Raw genomic sequence first — 14200 nt, 5'->3', positions numbered from 1 at the left:
TGAACTCACATAGTCATGGCGAAAACATCTAAAATCGTTCCCCAAAAGGAAAAAGCCTTTTTTGTCGCAGCCGGCCGGTGATAAAACGTCGGTGGAGCCACGCATTGAGGAATGTGTTCCGAGGTCGTGCGATCTTACCTTCGATTTCAAGATCGAGAAACCCTCGTCTGTCCTTGGCTGATGTGAGCCGATGTTGAGATACATATGCTCGATAATTGAGGGCGACCTAAAGCAGGTAAAAAAGGATTGCCGTTGGAAAGGCAAAGAGGTGGTGATCCCGACCCCTCAAGAGGACATCACCACTCACGTGAAAGGGTTCTTGAGTGTTTATACTTACCCTTTTACGTTGGGTCTCGTTGACCTTTTACGTGATTTCACCTAATACCAGTTGATTAACTTAGAATGTAAAACAAACCAATGCTTGGACAATGCCCTCGAGCTGATGAACCCTCGAGAGTAATGAAGTAAGAACAGTTAAAGAGCAATGAGTTGATGAACAATAGAGAAATATTATATTGCCTTGATCTGTATGAATGTAAGGTGTTTACAAATGATGGGGACCCCTCTTTATATACTAGAGGAATCCTAATTGTGGTACAATTCTAATTACGGAAGTAAATCCCATGATTGATACAAATAACCGCCCTTGATTTGATCTGCTCCGAGATTTCCGCCGTGATCTCCGACCGGTTACGGGTATCTCGCCTTTCCGTTATTGCATTTCACTCGAAGTCAGTCATACTTAATCTCGATTGCTGCTGGCCTGGGTCTCGACGGACACTTCGATCTTTGGACTCGATGCCTCATCTTCGAGCTCGGGTCTGATTCATTATGAGGTTACCCTCGATACAGCTCCTTTGTTCCGATCAAATAGCAAAATTGGGTAGGCCCGATTTTGACCGTATACAGATAGTCCCCTCATTTCTTATAGTGTAATGAGAAGAAACGAACTGAGCCTTCGATTCTGCACCTCGACCAATCATGATGTCACCCTCGTGATGTAAGTGACGGAGGCTACTGAAGCGTCGCATCTGCACAGTTCTCAAGACCATTAATTAGCGCCAATTGATGGTCGGCCACTAATGCCTTTGAACCGTCACGACAAACATTATAAATAGACCCTCCTCATAATTTTTTCATACTTTACTTTCAAAACTTTTTTTAATCTTCAAAGCTCTCCTACTCCCTTCAAGTTCCTCAATTCTGCAAATTATCTACATCCTGTTCGCCAATCCTCTCTTAAAACAACAAACTTCATCTTTTTCTTTTTTCTGAACTCACATAGACATGGCAAAACATCTAAAAGCGTTTCCAAAAGGAAAAAGCCTCTTTGTCGCGGCCGGCCGGTGATAAAACGCCGGTGGAGCCACGCATCGAGGAGTGTGTTCCGGGGTCGTGCGATCTTATCTCCGATTTCAAGATTGAGAAACCCTTGTCTGTCCCTAGTAGATGTGAGCCGATGTCGAGATACATATGCTCGATAACTGAGGGCGACCTGAAGCATGTTAAAAGGATTGCCGTTGGAAAGGCAAAGAGGTGGTGATCCTGACCCCTGAAGAGGACATCACCACTCACGTGAAAGGGTTTTTGAGTGTTTACACTTACCCTTTTACGTTGGGTCCCGTTGACCCCGTTATCCTTGATTTCTGCCGCCAATACCAAATACCCTTCCTTCTGGCGCATTGTTATTTTGCTCCGATTCTTCGTGAGCCAAGTCGAGGGGATGCCTTTTACCCTCGACCACCTTATTAGAATGTACAACTCCCATCTCTATCGAGGCGGGTTGATAAGGCTTCAGCACCGGGCTACCAAAGTGCTGTTCTTGAGCATATATGAGGACAAGGACCGAGGATAGATGGGCCGGTTTGTCCGAGTAAGGACTTTCGACATAATTCCGGCGGAGAAGATGCCGTTCCCTGAAGAGTGGAACATGAAGCGTAAGGACGAACTCACCTATAGCTTCCGTCTACCATTTTGTTTCTTTTGTCTTTTCGTATTGATATCCTTTCCTATGATAACAGTTTCTTCGGTGCCCGGTGCAATCCCAAACCTTGAAGGCTGGGTTCGAAAGCTGGCCTGACCTCTTCGTACTCTGAGCATTTTTGGCGTGATTTGGCCAAGGACCGATGGGAGGCCAAAAATTACGGTAAGCTTCTCTATCGTGTTTGATACCTTTCTGTAAAATGTGTCTTTCTCATTTTTACTTGATTTCCTCCCATACAGGTCTCAGAGACAACACTGCCTTGAGGCCGGCCCCACCTGGGGAAGAGGAGGCCCCGAAAATGGCTAAGGACAAGAAGAGGAGAAGGGCCTCGCCTTCCGATACTCCAAAGCCTAAGAAGAGCAAGGCTCATATAACGAAGAATGATACTGCCACTCTATCTATCGATGTAGCCCAAAATCTACGAGATGAAGAAGAGGAGGGAGAAGATGGTGACTGTGAGCTGGTGGCTTGAAAGAGGGGAAGCGTCGAAGCTTCAAAAGCAGCTGATCCAGTGACGGTCGAGGAGGCTCATCTTTGGAGCGAGGAGATCTCGGAAGATGGTCCTAGCAAAGTCCTAGAGTCATCGGGGGCTGAAGATGTCTCCTGCCGTGACGAACAACCGACGAGTGAAACTATTTGCAGTGATGAACAATCGGCGGGCGTGCCCGAAGGGTCCGGTTCTGAGGCCCATCGAAAAGGAGAGAGTGCCCCAAGTGGCTTGCTTGGGGCAATCAATATTGATGATACGCCACCCGGCCCCAAATTTTCTAGAGGGTAATTTTGGGAGGCACAGACTATGGAGACCCCTATGTGGGAGCGACCCACGAAGGGGATGACATATTCCGTGGCTGCTTCACGGGGGTTGATAAGTAGGGATTTTGACCGCTTATTTTCTCTTTTTTACTTGTGTTTTAGCTCAAAAATGCTTAAAAGTATTCCCGAAAACTAACGAAATGTGGTTACTTGCAAAAGATACAAATAAGTCAAAATCAACTCATAAAGGAGTCAAAAGTGAACAAGAGCCAAAACTGGGCAAAGAGGCCAGTAGTGCGGACCGCACAGTTCTAGTGCGGCCGCAGAATGAGGTTCAGAGAGGAGGATTTTAGACAACTCAGACAGTTCGGACCGCACCAAAAATAAGCAGCCGCAGAAGGACAATTGCGGCCGCAAGCATTATTACACGGTCCGCAAGATTGAATATTCAGAGAGTTGATAAAAGCCCAAATGCTGAAGAGTGCAGACCGCAACATTTTTGTGCGGTCGCAGAACCCTAAGTGCCGCCACAATCAGTTTTATGCGGACCGCAGAAGACTTCAAGTTCCAGCCCCAAAATCCCAAGTGTGTGGACCACACTAGAATTGTGCGGCCGTAGTAGGCCTTTTTGCGGTCCGCATCAGAATTATGCGGCCGCATAACCTCCGTAGGGGCATTTTTGTCAGATATTTTCAGCTTAGTATAAATACAACTTTTTGTTATTTTTAGGTCAAGTTTAGTTTGCAGAGGTGCACCTGAATGTTTTCCCTTGCTTCTTTAAGTACTTTTGTAATAGATTGACTTCTTAACACTAGATTTTCTTTGTTTCATCTATGATTATGCATTCTACTTTTATTTCTTCTTGTATTTCTTCATTTTTTATGAGTACCTAGATCTTTAGCTGGGGTTGTGACCCAACCCTAGTGTGGATACTTAATGGGTATTTAATTTAGGGCTTATTTGTGATTGGGTTAGTGATATCTAGTCTTGTTTATGTTTAAATTATAGAATTAATAGTTGCAAACATTGATTCATGCCTATTTAACCTAGTCTTTCCTTGAGAAAGAGAGACTAGGTTTAGGAAAACTTGGCTAGCAAGGAATTGGGGTGAATTCATGAAATTGATAGCCCCAATTAAAGGGTCAAATCTTGAGATAGTAAGACCCGACTTGAGCATATATCACTTGATTTGTGCAAATACCCATTTGAGCTTGAGAAAGCCAAATCGGGCAAAATCGCTCAAATTATCGAGAGGTATAGAGTGAGTAATTGTGTATGATTGCTATACCAGAACCCGATAAATCAAACTCGCCCTATAGTTTAGAACCCGTTAGGTAGCCACCTAGGTGGAAGTCACAACCCTAGATTCCTTTATCAACTGAAAAACATCTCAAAACCAAAAACACTATACTTTAGTTTTATCTTTGAAATCAATAGAGTAAAGTAGAAACAATACACCAATCAACTTTGTGGAAGTACAATTGAAGCCAAAACTTGCAATCAACTTAGATATACACCTAATCCCATATTCTAACTCCCTGTGGATTCGATCCCGACCTTTGTTGGGTTATTATTTTGCATCGACCGCCTCGCTACTTAATTGTGGTGTGGATTTGGCCGAGATCAATTTTTGGCGCTGTTGCCGGGGAGTTAAACGGATTTAGCTATATATCTTGGTTTTTATGTGTTTTATCTTTCTTTCCTTCTGAGTTACTAATTTGTGTTTGAACTGATTCTAGGTACGAAAATGGCTCTCAACAACGAGCCCATCAGAATGTGCACTTGGGGGAGGACGTGGACGATGATGCCATGGACAAGGTCCCTATTGAACCTCAAGCTAATAGACGAGGCCTCCCACCTCACGATAATGTGCCCGTCCCTCCCCCACTTCCACTAAGAGTAGCGCACCGGGTGTTGCCAAATGAGGGTTATGCAAGTGCTTTAGTCCCGCCCCGGATAAGGGTGGGCAATTTTCAAATAACCAACGTGATACTTACACTGCTTGAGCAGAGGGGTTTCTTCACCGAAGCTCCACACCAAAATGCCTACGAGCATCTCAAGGGGTTCATCGATACCTGTTGGGGGAGCAGGCAAACCAACGTCTCTGAGGATGCACTGAGGTTGAGGCTATTTCCCTTTTCTCTACGGGGAAAAGCATTGGACTGGTTAGAGAGGTTGCCCAACCATTCCATCATCACTTGGGATGAGTTGGCAAAAGGTTCATTTCTAAATTCTTCTCTCCGGGACATATGGCGACGCTTAGGGATGAGATTCTTGCCTTCAAGCAAGAACCCAACGAGCCATTGCAAGAGATTTGGGAGAGATATCGTACCATGGTTAAAGAGTGCCCTAACAATGATATGACTGAGGCCATGATCCAACAGACCTTCTACAGGAGGATCAACACAACAAACCAATGTGTGGTTAACCAACTCGCCGGGGGGAACTTCATGAACACGCCATATGCCGAAGCTTGTGAAATCCTTGATGAGATGGCAGATACCTCTTCGGCGTGGCAAAGTAGAGCCAATGTGCCACAAGGTGACCCTAATGTTATTCACCTACACAAGGAGCTACATGACCACAGGTAAGCTATAGCCGAGTTGACAACTACTGTTGATGCCTAATTTTTCCCTCATATATTTTTAAAATGCATATATACTTTCAATATAGTGCATTAGCATCAACCTGTATTTTTCTATAATTTTCTGTAATTTTAAAAGGATTTTAATTGATTTATTCCAGCATTTTATTATCTAAATAATTACTAATTGCATCACAAATAATTTTATAATGATTTATTACCTGATTTTTATCATTTATATTGATATTAAACTTTAATCATTTTATGCATAATTATATTTGTATCTTTAGGCTATAATTACAATAACTTTACAATAATAGCTTATATATGCATGATTACATTATTTACACGGAAAATAATTTTTTATATTTTTATAATATTAAGTAATTATTTTAAATCATTTCATGCACAAATGACATTTTTATCATTTATAAATTATTTTATTAAATTAATTGGGTATTTAAAAATCTAGCCCTTTTTAATTAACTAATTTCGGACCTAGCCCAATTATACACACCAGCCCAAATACCCGTTAACCCTAACCCAATACCCCTTTAATCGTGACCGTTGATCTCTGAGATCAACGGTCCATATCCCTTCCCCTTATTTTAATTAAACCAACCCCTAACCCTAACCCTCATTCACCCAAACCCGCCGCCTCTGTATTCTCTCATCTCCTCCCCTTCTCTCTTCATCAAACCCTAACGCCGTCAACATCCTCCTGTGATTCCTACCCAAAAATGGAATCATCTCTTGATTCCTTACCATATCTGGCCTTACCTCCTTGCCAGCTACTCGTTTTTGATGTTACTCAAATTGGTTCGCCTCAAATGGCAAGTTGATCTCAAGAGATTCGAGCCAGATTTGGTTCAAAACCTCTTATAGGTTGATTATTTCCGTCTATGTTCGTCTTAACCTCTGTGAGTACGAATATTTTTATATCTTTCAGTTAGGGCTTCAGATTTTGATTCGGACTAGATTTGGTCCGATTTTCTGTTTGTTTTATGATTATTTTCCATTTATATTTGCTCTATTACTCACAAATCCATTTATTTAGTTGAATCTTTTACTTACCCTAAAATTAGGGCTCAAGATCTATCCAGATCCAAAATAATTTTTCTTCCTTTGTATTTTTCCTTTAATGTTTCAGTATATCTACCTCTGTGTTCATATTTTCTTTACTATTTCTGCTCGATTCTGTTTACCCTAAAATTTAGGGTTTTTTGATTTCTTAAAGACGGACTAAATCTATGTATTTCCATCTCTATTATAGTTTCCTTTTTTGTTTTCTACGCTGATTTTACTTACCCTAAAATCTAGGGTTTTGATTCTTCGAACAAAATATGGTTCAAACCTTAATTATTTTCGTCTATATGTCTTTGTGTGTTTTATTAAAGCTTTTGTGTTTCTGCTTTTTCTTTTGCTTACATTCAGTTAGGGTTGTCATTATTTGGTATTTTTTCCTTTAAATGTTTCTGTCTATTTGCCTCTATGCATCTTTCACTCTTGTCGTTAGTTGCGGGGTAGTTTTATTTACCCCAAAACTAGGGCCTCTAAAATGTTTACCAAGATTTTAATCTTTCTCGTATGTACTGATGCTTTCCTTATTCTGTTCGTCCTACCTTGTTCCTTTATTTCTTCACCTTGTTTGCTGATTGATAATTGGTTCTATATGATACTTACCTTATTCTGAGTAGTACTTGCCGGATTGCTAGTTAATTGACTGAGCTCTGTACTATCTCCCCTAAATTAAACTTCAGGTTGATCCTGGAATTATTTCTTTACCTTATTTAACCTAGTACTTAATTACTAGTCGATTCCATATAAGGTTTTCCTTAAATCAAGTAGCACTAGCTTGACTTTACTCGATTCTATCTTGTTAATTGATCCATGCTGACCTTAATTGTTTGTTAATTGATTTTCATACCTTATTTGTGTGTGATTGGTTCATTACCTTATTTGTTCTACTCTATTGTATGCTATAAAAGCCCTTCCCTTGTCCGGAATTTACACACTGAGACACTTATACACTTTACAACTTAGAAATTTCAATCTCTCTGCTCTCAAAAACTTGAGCTTTCTCTTTCTATTGTTCTGATTTCTGCACTATTTGGCCGGCTGAAAGCCAAGGCCAGATTTTCTGGATTCTAATTGCTATTGCATTCCTGTTTGCTTTCTTCTCAACTGGTATGCCTTAACTCCTATTATTCTATTCTGTTCTATCTCCTTTATTCGATTAGTCTATTTAAATTTTCAGCATGCTTCTGCTTTCTATGTGACTACATGATCCCACTTAGTGATAATGCTAAACTAAGTTACCTCCAGTAATGTGAAACCCTGTCCAACTCAGTTGTATGTTCCCTGTTCTGACTCCAAGCATGTAATGTATGGCTAATTCTGTATGTTAGTTCAAGTATCTTTGCTTTGTGATTACTTTAAATGCTGGTATGAGTATCTAATCTGAACAAATATCAACTTAGTTGAACTATATGCTGAACAGGAGTTTGTTTGTTTTCTGGTGCAGTTCTGTTACTATTCTGTATGTACTGATTTCTAAACCTGTTCCCTCTTACCCTATGTATACTGGTTTTCAAACTCCTATTCTTAGTTATCTAGGTTCCTACCACCCCCAGTGTGAGCACTGCCTAGGGTCCCTGAGACTCCTTTGAATTCTGACACACTGAGGCTGGTTTTTCAATCTCCTATAAATTCTGTGTTGAATGTGTGGTTCTAATGTGAGCATTGCCCGGGGTCCCTGAGGCTCTTTGGGAACTTTAACACACTGGAAGCCTAGTTTAAGGTACTGTGGATCACTGCTATTATTTCAAAGCTGTTGTGTTTGAAGGCCTGGCTCCCAGGTTTATTTTGGGCCTGCTAAGGCTCCCTATAGTGTAATAGATACTATTATGTAATTTATTCATTCTGGGATGTAATAATATCTGTAATAAACAGATCTGGGGTTTATTAGTAAAAGTTGGGTTTTTCTCCTATATCTTTGTTTGAAACTCTGGTAGAAATCCTGCCTATAGGTTTATTGGTGATTATGTGAATGTTACTACTTGTTTAAAGATCATGCCTATAGGATTTTCTGATTGCTTTGTTCTGTATTTCACTCGCATGCTAGAAATCCTGTTACAGGCCCCTTGCATTAGAAATCCTGTCCATAGGATCCATGCACATCTTTAACTTACATGTATTAGTGACCATGTCTATATGATTCTATCTGCTTGAATAATAACCTTTCCTGGCAACATGCTTAAAATTCTGCCCGCATGTGATTAATAGATATCATGCCTATAGGAGGTAAAAAAATCAGTTTCAACTTAGATACCATGCCTATAGGAATAAAAGGAATCAGTTTCAAACCTAGAAATCATGTCTATAGGATTTAAACTAATAGATATCGTGCCTATAGGGTGAAATCAGTTTGCAAACTTAGAAACCATGCTTATAGAGGTTTAAATCAAGTCAACACTTAGAATCTTGCCTATATGGGTTTAAACTAATTAGAAAGCATGCCCATAGGATCTAAAAGGGATAAAACCTGTCTTTATGAGTTAAAATAAGTAATTCACTTAGAAATCACGTTATAGGTTGTAGATATCATGCCTATAGAGTTCTGTTAATCAGTTTTGAGTTCGATTAATTCTGGTTATCACATAGGCAAATCCGTAGGGGTTACCAATGATTCTGGGCCTAAAATTGTGATATCTTACTGCCTGAAAATGTCTAGATTCAAGGTTTAATAAAATCAGTAGCAAACTGATAGGTCCAGATGCCCACCTTAATTAACTGCTGTCTTGCATTCTGTTTTTGCTCATCTAGATATCCTGCCTATAGGATCCTAAATTAACGAAATCTGTTGATTTAACTGCGTGCATTTGTTGTCTACTTGTGGAGGTTTTTATGAGCCTTTATTTGCTCCTTACATGATAGTCCTATTTGAATTTTGTTTGTCGCCTAGCTTTTCTCGTTTAAGTAACATAGGTCAGTCTAGAACCACCCTAAATAGAGGTCCTAAATACCTCCAGGACCATAGGAAAGGGACGGGTAGTGCACGTATAAGGCACGAGTTAGAAGCTACTAGAACGCTTAGGTAACAACTGAAAGATAGTAAAGGAAATGATAGCCCATGCGCTAATGCTATGTGTAAAACCCTGACTTGTGGGAGTTTCAAAGCATTACATGGAATGATCCTATAGGCTAAAAACTTAGGACCACCCCCTATACTCCCTTGTAAAAAGTAAGTTGAATATTGCATTTGTCTTATTCGTTTTCTTCCATTTTAAGACTAATTCGCTTAATTTAAGTTCGGCCGGGACCCACCGTTGTGGACCTCGAGGGATGCCTAACACCTTCCCCTCAAGGTAATTTCGAGCCCTTACCCGATCTCTAGTGACGTAAACTGGTTATATGAGTTAATTGTTCTAGGTGCCCTAACGCACCTTAATCCGTTAGGTGGCGACTCTTCAAATCCCTTACCCCATCCCAAAAGGAAAGGAGTTGCCCCAAAAAATGTCGAAACCCGATTTTGCGAGAAAAGGGGCGAGACAGCATGGCGACTCTGCTGGGGATATCTTTAGGCTCTTACCATAACAAACATGTCTGTGAATTAGTCTTTAAGCATGTCTTTATTATTTCGTTAATTCTTGCACACCCCTTCCTATTCTATGTGGATTTATTTGCCTATCCTTAGTCATTTATGATTTCCCTCCCCTGCTTTATCACTTTTACTATGGAAACTGACTTATCTCCTTGTTTTTCTTTTCATAAAGGTCTTTACAATTATTAAATATTGCATTTCATCGTTATTCATCATGCAAATACTTGACAACGTGTTATTTTCCTTTTGCATAACTCCATGCTCAACATCATATTCCACTCGTGCGTATTAATACCATAGCAACACTTGATGAGTGTCCGCGCTCTTTCTAAAATCACCCTTTAAATTCGGAAAGGCTTATTTGCGGTAAAACTAGTCGATCAACGGTGCAGTCGACGGTTCCGTGCCTTTTCCCTTCAAGTTGTTCGCTTGAGGGTACCAGTCTAGACTTCTATAGAAATCTTGCTCTGATAAATAACTATACATGCATCATGGTCAAACCTAGCCGGGGTTAATATGCTGTCCACATAATAACCCCCTAAGAAAGCCTTGTCCAAAGTCCACCGGGATTTACATAATCCCAACAGACGCAATCACGATATGTGCATTATTTGGAGAGATAAATACCGACATGCTAGTCATTAATGTGCAAGTAGTCGAATCCGGAGGGGGCAATGGTCTAACTCTGTTTATTTTACAGAAAAGGAGGCACGAAGTCCCCAGGTTTGGCCTGGTCCGAAGTATACCACCGCTGTTGTTGGACTGGTGGGAAAATCTTTCGCCAAGCGGTAAAAATCACGTGAAAAGGGTTCTTGGAAATTTACCTTCTTTATTGGACATCCAACCAAACAACATGTTGATCGAAGCTGCTACTATGTTCTAGGACGGAGAAAGGGCTGTATTCCGTTTTGGTGACATAGAAATAACTCCTCTCCTGGAGGAAATCGGAGGGTTCGCTGGATTACCATGGGATAGTCACGGTTTACTAGTACCAGAAAACCGCAATACCAGGGGGTTTCTGAAAATGATGGGCCTAAGAAAGAAAGAGGACTTGGAGTGCCTGAAGAAGTCTTACATACCCTTTGACTTCCTCTATGAACGATACGGACACAACAAATCTTACCGTATCTTTCATGACGAATTCTCCATCACTTCCCTAGGTTGGACTCATCGCAGGGTTTTTGTATTCATCGTCTGCTTTCTGGGTATGATGGTGTTCCCAAGCCAAGGCGACAGAATTCACACCAGGTTGGCCATGGTAACCAAAGCTTTAATGGAGGGAATTGAGGGACAAACCTATACTATTGTCCCAATGATTGTAGCGGACATATACCGGGCCCTGGATCGTTGCAAGAAGGGGTTCAAACACTTTGAGGGTTGTAACTTGCTACTACAGATTTGGTTGTTAGAACATCTTCAGAGGGGTCAATACCGCCAAGAGTTTCCACGGAGACCATGGAACGATCACATCGCTTTCCACCATCCTAAAAGAATGACCTTTATCCCAGACAGATTTGCACAGCTAGAGAACGCTACAGAATGGGTACAGTTTTTCAACAATTTGACCGAGGACCAGGTTCACTAGATGTTCGAGTGGTTCCCTACCGATGAATTCATTATCAGATCTAGGGATGTTCCGCACTTGGTGTTGATTAGGTTAAGGGGAGTATATCCCTATGTTCCTATCAGGGTTATGAGACAAGCTAGTAGAAAACAAGTCATACCACGAGTCTCCAAAATGAGTCATTACAGAGCCGATTTTCAGGGTGACGCCATTCCATACAAATGTGAGGCCCAACATATGTGGCACTTGAAGATTATTGTGGAAAAGGATACCATCGATCCAGATCGATATCACGCCGGTCATGTGTACTTATACCCCTCATGGTTAGAAGATAACATAGCAGGAATATGCGAGCCAAGGGTTGGTCAAGGAAACATGGTCACAGATGAAGTCGCTGAAGCACAAGTGAAGTATGAGAGGCTACGCAAGAGGGTCCTTGAATCCGAAGCCAAGCATCTGGAGCAACACAAGTTTGACATGGAATCAATCAACGAGCGGAAAGAAATGGCTACAAGGTCGGCGGAAAGGTTGGACTACTTGAAGCAGGGTCTAATGGAACTGGAAGGGAAGATGAGGAAAAGGGTCGTAGATTGTCAGAATGCATAAGGCAACGAAGGAGGACATCTAGCAAGAGCATACCTGCTGCTTGACATGCACGTCCTGGGGAATCTGATTGATGGAGCCAAGAGGGCCAAATATGGGGAAGGTCCCTCCGGGACCAAGTAGATTAGGTTTATCTGTTTTGAGTCATTTTGGAATTCAATTGTAATAAGGCAGATGTCATTAGTAACTCATTTATTTTCGTTTTTAGGTTCGACTTATTTATTGCATTAATGAAATGAGGCATTTATCGGCATTAAATCTCTCCAAATATACTTGTCGCTAGGCCTACCTCGGGCACAACGAGGTTCCCCAAATTAGGACGCGAATTTACGTTTCCGCAATATGTGTTTAAATCCTGCAAATGTTTTTCAGAATCCTTACTGACTTGTCTACCTTTTGTTTTTTTTTCTTTATTTTGATTATTCCCATCCCCTAAGGTTGGTTCGCACATACTAGCATTGTCGGCATATCATACCAGATCTAGAGGCCCTCCACCACCTCCTCCTCCAAGTAATCTGAAAAGCAAAGGAAAAGCGAAGATGGATGATATGAGTGGTATCCGGAAAGAAAATGCTGTACATGCTGAGAATGTTGAAACTTCAGACAGTCGGAGTACTTGGGCCCAGAATGATTTGGTCCTACGATTGGAATAGAAAATACTGGAATTGCAAGGAGAAGTTGAGCAGGTCCGCAACTTGGCAAACCTCTCCCTCACCCTAAACGTCCCAGACGTTAACCAACAAAATGCTCAAAATCTAGCACCTCTTTAAAACACACGTCCACAAAATCCTCCCGCACCCCATCAATACGCAACTCCTCCCCAAAATCCTAATCCTCCATCAATACCCACTCCCCCTCAGAACCAACATCTTCCTACCCAATACCCAGAAACCAATTCCCATACTCCCCAAAATATCCCGCAACCTATCCCTGATCCGCAAAACTCCACTAACAATCACCACTACACTCCAACCCCTGGCACCCACCAAAACAATCCCATATACGTGAAAACCTTACCTCACTCTACTCAACCAACATCATACGCTCCAGAATTTGCTGAGAAACACCTGCTCATTAAGAACATGGACGGAGAGCTCAAGAAGCTGACGAGCCGAGTCCAGGGTGTTGAAGGAGGCAAAGGAATTGAAGGTTTGAATTATGAGGATCTGTGCATTCAGCCAGATGTGGAACTGCCGGAGGGTTACAAACTTCCTAAGTTCGAAATGTTTGACGGAACAGGTGACCGGAAAGTACATTTGAGAACATACTGTGATAAGCTCGTGGGTGTTGGAAAAGATGAAAGGATTCGCATGAAGCTGTTCATGAGGAATCTCACTGGAGATGCCCTATCTTGGTATATCAGTCAGAATCCCAAGAAGTGGGTTAATTAGGTAAGCATGTCGTCGGACTTCATGGATCGATTCAGGTTTAACACAGAGAATGCACCGGATGTCTTCTACATACAGAATCTCAAGAAGAAGCCAACAGAGACTTTCCGCGAATATGCTACTCGATGGAGGTCAGAAGCTACAAAAGTCAGGCCAGCACTAGAGAAAGAGCAGATGAACAAATTCTTCGTCAGGGCCCAGGATCCACAATAATATGAAAGGTTAATGGTCATCGAAAATCACAAGTTCTACGACATCATCAAACTCGGAGAAAGGATTGAAGAAGGGATCAAGAGTGGGATGGTGACCAATTTCGAGGCATTACATGCCACGAACAAAGCATTGCAGTCAGGGGGAATATCAAAGAAGAAAGAAGTAGGGGCAGTAATGGTGGCCCAAGGTCCAAAATCTCCACTCACATACCAAATACCTCCGCCTACATACCAACCCTCACCTCCCAGATATTCTCAACCCGCTACCGCCTATCACACCTATAACACCCAGCCAGCCTATTACCATTCACCCCCAACCCGTCAAAACTATCCAAAACCCAGACCTAGTTTTGATCGCAGGCCGCCCAGACAATACACACCTATCGCTGAACCCATTGACCAACTATATGAAAGATTGAAGTCTGCCGGATATGTCCACCCCCATTCCTACTGTTGTGATGGAAACTCTTCTTAGTGGTACCAACCCAACAAACCTGTGCATACCATTC

Source organism: Nicotiana attenuata, chromosome 3, assembly GCF_001879085.1.
Source record: "Nicotiana attenuata strain UT chromosome 3, NIATTr2, whole genome shotgun sequence".
Lineage (NCBI taxonomy): Eukaryota > Viridiplantae > Streptophyta > Magnoliopsida > Solanales > Solanaceae > Nicotiana > Nicotiana attenuata.
The sequence above is the reverse complement of the archived record's forward strand: the minus strand, read 5'-3'. Positions refer to the sequence as shown.